We start from the raw sequence: 12,279 nt of genomic DNA on the forward strand, positions 1-12,279 counted from the left end.
GCCGTCTGTCACCTACAAATTTGGATCTGATTAAGTGCGCAGTTAATCCGGATTAACGCTGCTGTCTGCCAAGGCTATTAGTTAAATAAAACTATTATAATCTGCAGCGAGAGCATGAAAGCTTAGCTTTATTATACAGCGTATCTGAGAATAAAAGAAACAAAAATTAACTTCCGAACTATCTGAAGAAAGTAAGTAGCTCTAAGCTTTCCTTAGCAATTTTTTCTTAAGCTATTCAAATGAATTCAAATCGCCATATTTTCGAGAAAAGTATTATCAGCTTTCGAAAACAAAGTTCGTTAAGCATCAACATTGTTTCACTGCCTTTTACGGTACTTTTATTAAGCAACACCGTGTCTGCCATGCTCCGCTTATCACCTGCAGGTGATGTCTACACTAAGAATAATCGCAGTCACACATTTTTAATTTCGCAGCTGATAAAACGCTTAGTAGCAATTAAAACATAATTAAAATATTGACAGGAAAATTTTGTGGCTGTTTAGCGCACAGACGAATACGTACTTCCATACATATTTACATACATGGATGGAAATGTAAATCAGTAGATATCTTGTTGACAATGGCAGGCAAATATTTATATACAAGTACATACATACATACCTAAATAATTAACTGTTTCACTTTTTCGCAATTTCAGACACCATTGCACACTTTTGTTTACGCGGCTTTTGCACTTAATCTTTATTATGTTTTTCACCTCTTTTTGGTGGAAAAAACCGTGAGCAGCATGTGAGCTGCAACTGATCAAAGAGTGAAATAAATGATGACATTTAAGCGCACGTTCGCTTCAATAAAAATGATATTCAGTCTATGACGTCAATGAATGTCAATATTAATATTTTTAATATTTTTTTTTTGTTTGAGGAACGCTGCTATTATTAACACAATGGAAATGTCACTTAAATCAAATGAAGTTATTAATTGATTTGCACTGCCAAAAGTTGAACATTGACAGCTGTAATTCAATTCTAGCTATATAATTGTCTATATAAATGCTCAATGAATAACCAGTTAAGTTGTCAGCATAACGGTTTTCCTGTGACAGCTGTCAAATCGATCATTAGTCAACGAAAATAAACAGCAAATGGCTAGTTATTTATTCAACGATTTTTCTAACAGGTGTTAATTAAAATAAAATTTGGTAGAATATAGAACTAGATATATATGTACTTACATATATACACTCGTGGCCACGCAAACCTTACCACTAAACTTTCTTAAATATTTTTTTGGACATTTACGTTCGTTCGAGATTTTCTTCAATTTCGTCTTTTTTTATGTTTTTAGTAAGCATAAGTAAACTAAATTATATTCTCTAATTATAATTCTAGTTTTTAATTTATTACGTTTAATAAGTAAAACACAAATTAGCTTTTCTGTGCTTATACAAAAGCGGCCGATTTTATTGTTTTTAAAGTGTTACACCGACTAAACTTCGTGTTTCAATAGAAAAAAATATTAAGTAAAATATTAATTTCAATTATAGTGTAAATGAAATTAAATTAAAAAAGTAAAAAATATCTATTTTTCAACGCTTGTCAGTCGCTTACATTTCGAGCTCATTTTGTAAAGCTCACTAACTTTCAAATGATTTTGTCTATAGTTGAATGTGCTTTGTTTTTAATTTTTAATATTTTTGATTAATAACATGTCATTAACTTATTTCTAAATAAAAAATTTCTATACCGCAAAAAGTACCGCTATAAAGTGTAGTCAAATATGCACAGTGATAAGGTTTGCGTGGCCACGAGTGTATCTACTGAGGTTACATATTTTTTTCGAAAAAAAAAAATTTAATTTATAAGTAATATACATATATGCAGCTATCAAGCAAGTGCAATATCAACAATAATTAGAGCATTCATACATATTCATAATTACAGTTTGAACATGCCCAATTAGTTATCTACGCCTAACAGCAATTATTAGCTGTTTTCCCATAAGCATATTGATTAGATAGAATGCTCTGCTTGTTGGTATTGAACTTGGCATTGTATTGAACGAATACAAGCACAGATAAAGCATCGAAAATACAGGGGCTGCTGGAAACTGAACGTTTTATTGATTTCCTGCAGGGTTATTGTTAGTATATGCAACACTGCGCCTGTCAAATAACAGCTGTTCGTTAAATTTGAAGCAAGCTACGTATGACAAGCTATAAACTTTTTTTTAAATGGGGAGAAGTGAACTGTGGGTTGGACATATTTTAGATATTTACGTTTCCCAATTACTTTATTCAACAAATTTGTGGTAAAAATTTACGAGTGATATGCTAAGAGGTCTGTGGGGTGTTTGAGGTATCTTGATAACGAATTTGAGTTCAAAGACTGTCCATCACGTAGAGCGTTTTTGTAATTTTAGTAAATGGTGATGGTTTGGTTCCTACACCTCTTGCTCTAACACAAAAAAATCCCACGTGTTTGCATATTTTCACTATCATTTTCGGTTTAAGCAACCCAATCTTAGCAGGAAATAGTCATCACAGTCGCGAGCTCATGTTTGTCAAAAAATAACGACAGTTGATGGTTCGTGGCATGAGGTTTTACAATTATTCTAGCGCAATAACCCTGAGTTTTTGGGTCAATATGTGACATTGGATGGCACATGGCTTCACCATTTCACTCCGCAGTTCAATCGACAGTCATCCGAGTGGACTGCACACGATGAACAGGCTCCAAAGCGTGGAAAATGAGCATTCGGCAGGCAAGGTTATATCGTCTGTATTTTGAGACACACAACAACAAATTTTGTTGACCTCCTTGAGATAGGAAAGATCATCAACAGCGGCTATTACTTAGCGTTATAGGATCGCCGAAACATGACCGCATTTTGAGGGAAAGAAAGTGTTGTTTCACCAAGACAACGCACCGTCTCACAAGTCAGTGAAAACCGATGACAAAAATTCATGAATTGGGCTTTGAATTGCTTCCGCATCCATCATATTTTCTATAATTCTATATTCCAAATTCTCAAGATGTGGTCCACAGCTACTATTTCTTGTTCTCAGATCTTAAAATAATGCTCACTGAGAGGAAATTTTCGTCGAATAAAGAGGTGTTCGCCGAAACTGGGGCCTATTTTGAAGCAAAGTACGAATTGTCCTACAACAAAAATGGTATGGAAAAGTTGGAGGGTCTTTATAATCAGTGTATCAGCCCCTAAAGGCTGGGTTGAATAAAAAAAACGAATTTTGTCAAAAAAATGTGTTTACTATGATAGCCCAGGGACTTTTCAATTGGTCTTTTTTTAAAGCTTTCGGAACTTTTTAACTATTTTTTGTACAACTGAAGACATTCCTGAAGCACTCTATAAAATTTATAAAATTTTATGTCATAATCAAAAATCAAGAATGAGGATTCTGAGGTCCTTGAGCTCTTTATTTGATCAAGTAGGTAGCAGTTTGTAAAAATATTTGACCTTAAATGTATACCTGTAACTTATTTGTTGTGATTACTAGAAGTGGTTTATAACATCAACTTTGCAATCACTTGAGAGAAGTATTCTTATTTGACTTAAAATAAGAAGTCATCACAGTATGGATTCTATTATATGGCTTTTTCTTCGCCTGTAAACTTATGAGAAGTGATGTTAGGTTATTTTTCATTTTAGGTGATGATATGTTATTGCGGCGAACCCTGAACAAAGCATAGCGTGTCAAGAAGTGATTACATTGTAAAAGCAATATCTTCAAATGCAAAATTCGCTTAGAGTTCTTATATTCTCTCGAACTTCTAGGAGTTTTGCTTCAGTTCGCCTAAAACACCCTGCTGATCATCCTTAACTAGCCAGAACAGCATGAGCAACTTAGCTTTATCATAGACTCCAACGCACTGTCTTACAAAAGGAGCCCTGTTTTCAAACTTAAACTTGAACTTAGCCACTGTGTACGTCATACGTTGCCTATTTTATACTTTAATTAAATATATTTATAATTAAAAATTCACGTTTCAATTTAATCACAGTAGTATATATCTCACACGACAAAGGAGTATCCATATTATTAGTTTTCCGTCACCTTGAATCATTACGGCATTAGAATACTCATAGCAATAATTACGTCATTATAGACACACATTATCTGCCACAATTTTGTTGACACTTTCCTAGCAAAGACATTCCATTCTTAGCTAATATAGCCAAATATGAAGGAAACAAAGCAAATCAGCTAAGTAAATAAGCAATAGACAGAAAACCTTGAATTTTTGCAGATAATATTAACAAATATCGGGAAAATTTGTTTGGTTGCCGTATGAGAATGAAGGGTGAGCGTATTTGGGCAACCGCTCACAATGTGGACTTTGAGCTGTCGTAGCCAGTTTCCTTAATATTGAAAATAGTAGATTTACATATATGCTTCATTAAGTATGAAAAATTAATGATATTCATCAAATATAAAAAATGTTCATTAAATCGGAGTTGTATGGCCCAATTACCCATAAATACTTCGCACGTTGCAAATACTTTCAGTTGAAACTCGGCCTAACTCTTTCATAGTTGACATATGACAGTTACTTTGCACCACATCGCACCTAAGCAAACAGGACTAAGTATCTAAGCACTTATCTATAAATATGTTTGAACAAAAAAGATATTTGTCCACTTTACCACAAACAGATTATAGATTCAGAATTGATATGAATAACTACTTAGTAAGTGTGTGGTGGCTAAAGTTCTATGTTAAATTACTAGATTTAACGGCGAACAATGTCAAAGTGTTTGAAAAGTTGCATGCAGAACAAAGTTTTAAATCCTATCAGCAGTTTTTGCTTCGTCGCTGCTTGTGGGATTGTTGAATCGAACAAACAGCTGTCTTAAATCACACCGAGTGGCATAATCGAAACGTTATAGAATAGCAAGCGCTTACACCAGTCAGAGAGGACCCAAATATGCTAACGTAGTTACTAAATTTAGGAAAGATATGCATATGACACATTAACGAGCTACCCACTTACTCTCTTGTGTTGAATTCAGCTGTATTACTTTGTTGTTGCCTTACGTACATTGCAAGACAAGAGAGTGGCACTCAAACTTAGCGAGCAGACAAGCGGTGAATCAAAATGACTAATCAGAAGTTTAGTATTTGCTACGGAAATTTCCCTGTTACATACGATTCTAAATTATATAATAGTTTTACGTATTTATTTTACAAAAGAAATTCTTAATAATTAATCTTCGGAGTGGAAACGCTGGCTACTAAGGCCTCTGCTCTTAAGTTTGATATAATAGTTAGTTATAGTTTAGTAAACTTTGACACTCAGATTATTCAGTTTTAACAAAAACACAAGCTAACGAGTGGTATAAAGACCTTAAAAAACGGTAGAGAGACCGTTGAAGACATGCCTCGTTCTGGACAATCTTCAGATATGGTGCTTGAAAATCGTCAAGCAAGCGTTAGAGAGATGGCAAGAGAGCTCGACATCTCTCGCGAGTCCATTCGAATGATTTTGGTGAATATTTTGGGTATAAAATGCGTTCTTGCTCGAATCATCACGATAAAGCTGATTTGTTTTTTTTCAAAATGAGTAAGATTGTGATCGAATTTTAAGGAAAAAACACAAAGATCAGTCACCGTATTCACCAGATTGGACGCCGTGAGATTTTTCTTGTTCCCCAAACTGAAATTGCCGCGCCAGGGTCAGTCGATCGAAGAGATAAAACAAAGTTCGCTGAAGGAGCTGAAGGCCGTCCCAAAAATACTTATGAAAACTGTTTTGAGGACTGAAAAAGTCTTTGACATAAGTGTATTACAGCTGGTGGGGATGGCTTTGAAGGCGACAAAATAAATATTTATGAATAACTAAATATTTTGCGTTATATTTCTGGGTACTTTCTTGTCACAATATACGTCTAGTTTTTTCAACCACATTTCTCAATCTTAAATATGAGTTCGGAAGGATAACTATCAGTAAAATCAGACTTAGAGGAGCACGTATACACATTCTGTAGCTGGAAAGCTTCTCTGTTCCAACTTGCTGTAACAAGCTTAATTATGTACGATACAGCTCGAGAGTAAGCCAAACTCTGCAATTCCAAATTCATTCGAAAGCTGAGTAGTCTTAATTTGTGAATGACTAATGTTCATCAAGTATGCAATATAAGGAACAAAATTATTAAGTAATAATAACGAGAATAATGAGAATAATTACGAAGAGGAATGAGTAAGCAAAATAAAACAAATGAAAATCAAACCAAAATAAAAGATTAAAACCAGAAACAACAGAATCGAAAGATTGCTTAAGACTTAGCGCTAAACCTCAATTGAAGCGTTTGAAACAGGAAAAGTAAGCGTAATGATAAAATTGAGGAAGAATGAGTAAGCAAACAAAACATGTGAAAATAAATTTATTGAAAGAAATTGCAAGAAAAAAAGATTAAGCTTAAGCCGTCATTTGATGGGTGTAATGGAGTATGGAGCCATCTGGAGAAGCTCACGCAAGGGAGAAGAGTTCTCTGAGCGTCATTCACTTGGAAGTGGTCAGAAATGATTTTTTTACATAAGGCTGAAGCAGCTCACGACTTCCGATCTTAGACCAAATATCCTCTGGGTTGCCAAAAACCATCCGTTCGAAGGCGAGTTAAAGTGATAAGGCCTTCACAGGGTCGTTTACGGGGTTTGGGACTCGGCTCGTAAAAAAAATACATCCAAAGGAAAGTTCAAAACAGCTTCGGATGAGGGACCCCCCCTTTTGATGACGACCACTGAAAACGTATTAAGGATTACGACTTAAGGGCATGCACCTGGAATGTCGGTCACTTAAATGGGAAGGTAGCGCTGCCCAGGTGGTTCCCAAGAATAGATTTGGGAAGTTCTAAAACCACTAAAAAAGCAATAAAAAGAAAATATGTATATGAACTTAGCAATAATTAAACCGGAAAGGTCTATATACGTCCAATTCTTGAAGGAATAGCAAGAGAATATTTATAAAAACGCCTTAAACTTGATGAAGACTACTTCAAACAGTCCTTACTTGAACTTTACGCTTCACTTAAACAAAAATAACACTTTTTTTTGTAACTGTAACTTGTTAAAAATATACAGATTTGCACTTACATTCAAACACGGTTGTTTCACGTTTTTTTTCAGCACTCACTTCGTCTGCTTGAACCAGTTCGCGACTATTTACGAAATCTTCGAAATATTATTGAGCACGTCAAGTGGCTTAATACCAGTTCACACTTTGCAGGACGACAAAAAAATGTGCTTTCAATTGTTATGCAAATGCAATAAACGAAGAAAGCAAAAACGAAAATGAAAATCAAAACAAAGCAAATGAAATCACGAGCAAAATTCCGGTATTCTAGCAACAAAGCACTTCGGTATGACTTTGTATGCGCACGAGCCAAAAACGATTCCTTTGGGAATAAAAACAACGGCACTCAACACGACACGTTTTGCACGAGACTTCTGCTTCAGTCGACAGCTGACGAGGCAGTGAATTAACTTGGCTAATTGATCGTTTATGTATAATACACGTTCAGGCCTAACCGGCGACTGTGACCGACAGACAACTGAGTTGCTGATGATGACAAGCGCACGAGCAAATAAAGAAGAAGAAAAAAATTTAAAGCAAATAAGCGACAAAGTATTACCACAGCAACAATAATAACAACAAATACAAACACAATGCAGAAAAAAAACATTGCTGAATAAAGCAGCGCGCTGCTGACGCCGACAGCGACGTTGGCGCCATTTTCGTCGTTGCAATTGCCATTGCGCGTTCTGTTATGGTAAACGTTGCGTTGTAGTTGTGGTTGCCGCAATTAAAAGAGCGCCGAAAACAATACAATCACGCGGACTGTGGCGCAAAAAAAAAAAAACAAAAGCAATAAAAAAAATCAAAACAAAAAATAAAAAATTAAAAAAAAAAGTAAAAATAAAAAAAAAGAAAAAAGAAAAAGCTAAGAAAATAAGAAAGCGTTAACTTCGGCTGTACCGCAGCTATTATACCCTTTACAGTTGCCTAAATAAGTAAAATTTCTTGAAGATGTCTTGTCGAATAAAGAAGTATTCGATATAAGTTCTTGATTCTGACCGATCAGTTTTATCATACAAACTATACTCTATAGTGATCCGATCTGGACAATCTGTTTGAAGGTTATACCCTTGCCTTCGAAAAAAAAATCTATGCAGAATTTCAAGAAAATATCTTAACCCATAGAAAAGTTTTTCATACAAGAATTTGATTTTGTGTATAAACAGACGAACAGAGGGACATGGGTGGTGTCGACTCAGCTCGACACGCTGGTCATTCACATATTGCGTCTTTCACTTAGTAATTTCGTTTACTGACAACAGCTGTTGCTGTTTCCTTTTCATTGGGCGCGGTTTCCACTTGGCGTGTCTCAAACCCAAAACATTTATATAAGGAGCGGCTTTCTTTCAAGACCGACGCCCGCTTGCAACCGCACTTTTGGTGAACAGACACTGCAATTAGTCTTCAGCGAACTCTTAAACCGAATATGTCGGAGTGGCTTCGCTGCACCTTCCTCTGTTTTAGCCGTGACCCAGGGCTCCCTACGGGCTAGCTACCGCATCTTACACAAGGGTTACTCACGTTTCCAGGGTGCGCGGCGAAGACGCAAGAGTAGGAATTTGGTATGGCCCTACGACTGTAACTGCTTATTCAGAGGCATGATTAAACCCCATTACATCTCTGAAATCCTACTCAGAATTACTTTTGCCAACAGGCGCTACTGGACTGTGTAGGTAATTGAAATGTAAAGTCCTCTCTCGACGAGCAAAGACCAAACTATATATGTAAGTCCCTCATCTTTCCCGTCCTGTTATATGGAGGAATGTGCAGTGACATTATCTGATTAGTCGGTCTTAGCAGTGTTCGAGAGAAAAGTTCTGCCGAACATTTATGGTTCTTTCCGCATTGGCAACGGCGAGTATCGGAGTCAATGGAACGATGAGCTGTACGAGATATATGACGACATTGACATAGTTCAGCGAATTAATAGACAGCGGCTAAGCTGGCTAGGTCATGTTGTCCGAATGGATGAAAACACTCCAGCTGTGAGAGTATTCGATGAAGTACCCGCTGGATGAAGCAGAGGAAGAGTAAGAAATCCACTCTTTTAAAGAGATTAGATGTGGAAGAACTTGACTGAGCTTGGTATTTCGAATTGGTGACAAATAGCGAAAAGAAGAAATGACTGACGTTATTAACTCGGCTATAACCGCGTAAGTAATGTCTGCGCAAGTGAAGAAGAAGATATATATTAGAGTTTGTTTGTAAAGATGTTCTTTAATTTTTTGGAATAGTTTTTGTTTGGTGCCCTATCGAAAATGGACGATTGTTAACAGCAGTTTCGGCATATTTTACTGTTCAAGAGTAAGAAATAAGGCGAAAATCAAGTGATTTGTATGGAGAAGATGTATTGACCGAATACTAATGCCAAAATGCATAATTTCGTTTCAACAATTTCGATCTTGAGGATGCACCCCATGTTGAAAGGTCTCTCGAAGACGATGTAGATAAAATAAAGTTATTGGTCGATGTAAATCGTCGAATGACAACTCAAGAGATTACTAAAAGCTTAGAATTGTCTAACGCGGGCGTTCACAAGCACATGAAACATGTAGGGTTAATTTCAAAGCTTGACATATAGGTTCCTCAAAAATGAATGCTTCGTTGCATTAAGGACTGTGATTTGCTTATCAAACGTCAAAGAAGTATTGCAGTTTGGAAGCGCATTGCTACAGGAGACGAAAAGTGGGTCGTGTAAAAGAATGTAAAGCGCAAGAAATCATGGCCTAAAAGGGAAAACCAGCTCAAACCACTTCGAAGGCCGATGGTCATCAAAGCAAAGGTTATGTTGTCTGTTTAGTAGGATTTCAAAGCCATCGTTTATCTTGCTTTTGCTCGAAAACATCATGATTAATTCTAAAGTATATTGTGAACAGCTGGACAAATTGAGTAATGCATTCTAATAGAAGAATCCAGAATGAGGAGGTGATTTCCCAAAATTGATCAATAGTAAAAAGTGTCATATTCCACCAAGATAATGCGAAATATCATAAAAGTTTCATGGCTCGCCAGAAGCTTTTGCTTATTCTCCAAACTTGGCACTTTTGAACTATTACTTGCTCCGTTCTCTGCAAATTTTTGTGGATGGGAGAACCTTCACCTCAAATCAGGACGTCGTAACCCACTTGGACTAGTTTTGAACCTGCAGGGGTCAAACTTTTAAGAGCGTGGAAATCAATAATTTTGCTCGAAAGATATCAAAAGGTATAGGTCGAAATCAATATGTAGAATGCATAAAATATTTTAAAATCGTGTTTAAATTTTTAGTGAAAACAAATTAAATAATATATATATGCTTTTAGGGTTTTCGAAGTTTCCTTCTGGTTCTTACAAGCTTAGTGGTAAATTTAATATGCATATGTATGTACCCTGTTTGGGGTATAGAAAGTACAACAAAAACGGCAACAATGTCAATACGAATTTGGTTGAGTGAGCAACACTTGTCGAATGATTACACCGAGCGACGCGAAAGCGCCAACAACGACACACATATACACAGGCATACATACATACATATTATAGCAACGAAAACGTCGACGCCGACGCTGATGTTGACGTGCGACGACAAGTGAGAATTGGCAGCGTGTATCTACGAAACTGTATTGTAGACATAACCAGAGAATGTTAAAATTCTCTGACATAACCTATGACCATTGTTTGCCGGCGTTCTGACAAAAACAGCCGAGCAGCTGTCAGCGCTTCGGCAGCCCTTAAGCTCGCGCATGAAAAGTTTTTGTTCGTTGCTCCGCACCTTTGACTACGTGCATTTCCAGACAACGGTAAATTTCAGCAGTGACACGAGCACTGATTTGTCCACAACAGGCATATTTTTATATGTTATTGTTGTTGTTGTTATTTTTTTTTCTTGTTAGCCGGCGTAGCTTTTATGGCTGCAAATGACTGGTGGGTGCCTGACACCACACCTGTGAAAATTTTAATAAATTGTGGTGTATAAATAGAACTGAGTTGGGAGGCTCAAGGTTGTCGAAACTATTAACTGATGGAATTACTTTGTCATGTTGACCACTTTGTTCTGCGTTCTCTTTTAGTATGTGGGTAGGTATGGAAAAGAAGAGTCAGCGTTTTCTATTAGTAGCTTGTTCGCTTTGAATTTTAGAGGAAGGTAAGATCCACCTGAATTAAATACTGGCAGAAAGTTGTGGGCGAATGTAGATGCAGTCCACTTAGATATTTTGATTTATGAAAAAGCCTGGGCATATGTATATGGAACAATTGTCTATTGAAAAGTCGACGGCCTACCATAGTAAAACACATTTTTTGAAAATTCGTTTTTTTTAATCAACATTGTTCCTCACAAGGGTGGTACACTGATGCGACCTTCCAACTTTCGACACCATTTCTGTAGTACGATTAGTCCTTTGCTTCAAAAAGGGCCTCAGTTTTGGCGATCCCTTCTTCATGCGCCAAAAATTTCTTCCCAGCGACCATTCTTTTGTGATCTGAGAACAGGAAATAGTCACTGGGGGCCAGATCTGGAGAATACGGTAGACGCGGCAGCAATTCGAAGCACAATTCATTAATTTTTGCCATCGTTTTCCCTACGTTGTGACACGGTCACATTCTTTTTCTCCAAATGCGGCCATGTTCCGGCGATTTCGTCTTTCAAACGATCTAATAACGCTATGTGCTAGTCGCTGTTGAGGGTCCTTCCTTTTTCCAAGGTAGTCAATAAAAATTATTCCATGCGCATCCCAAAATACGGACGGCATAACCTTACCAGCCGACTGTTGCGTTTCTTTTCCTTTAGAATGAATGACTGTCGATTGGACTTCGGAGTAATATGATAGAGTCATCTTTCATTCATTGTCACATATCGATGCAAGATCTCGAGTTTATTGCGAACAAAAGTGAGCTCGGGAGGCACCCGTTCATATTTTCATACGCAAATATTCGTTAATATTTGATGTCTACGTTCAGTTGATATCTTTGAAGTGCCTGCTATCACAAACAACTTCACTTTGCAGTCATCCGAAATTATTTTGAAAACAGTCTTGATGTTTTCGTAGGTAACAACCAGAATCCAGAATGGATTAGGAAGCGAAGCAGATGGGTCTGGTAATGAACGAAGGCAAAACGAAATATCTCCTGTCATCAAACAAACAGTCGTCGCACACGCTACTAGGCTCTCACGTCACTGTTGCTAGTCATAACTTCGAAGTCGTAGATAATATCGTCTATCTTGCAACCAATATAAATACCAACA

General features: G+C 36.7%; 1 protein-coding gene across 1 annotated transcript in view; it reads right to left on the reverse strand.

Annotated features, from left to right (window-relative positions):
- LOC126756148 (putative inorganic phosphate cotransporter) overlaps positions 1-7,419 on the reverse strand; it is an 82,358-nt gene extending 74,939 nt beyond the window's left edge. The window contains exon 1 of the mRNA XM_050469000.1: positions 7,073-7,419. The gene's annotated coding sequence lies outside the window, so the exon portion shown is untranslated. The remainder of the gene's footprint in view (positions 1-7,072) is intronic.
- Positions 7,420-12,279: the final 4,860 nt, after the last annotated feature.

The sequence above is a fragment of the Bactrocera neohumeralis genome, chromosome 4 (assembly GCF_024586455.1).
Source record: "Bactrocera neohumeralis isolate Rockhampton chromosome 4, APGP_CSIRO_Bneo_wtdbg2-racon-allhic-juicebox.fasta_v2, whole genome shotgun sequence".
Lineage (NCBI taxonomy): Eukaryota > Metazoa > Arthropoda > Insecta > Diptera > Tephritidae > Bactrocera > Bactrocera neohumeralis.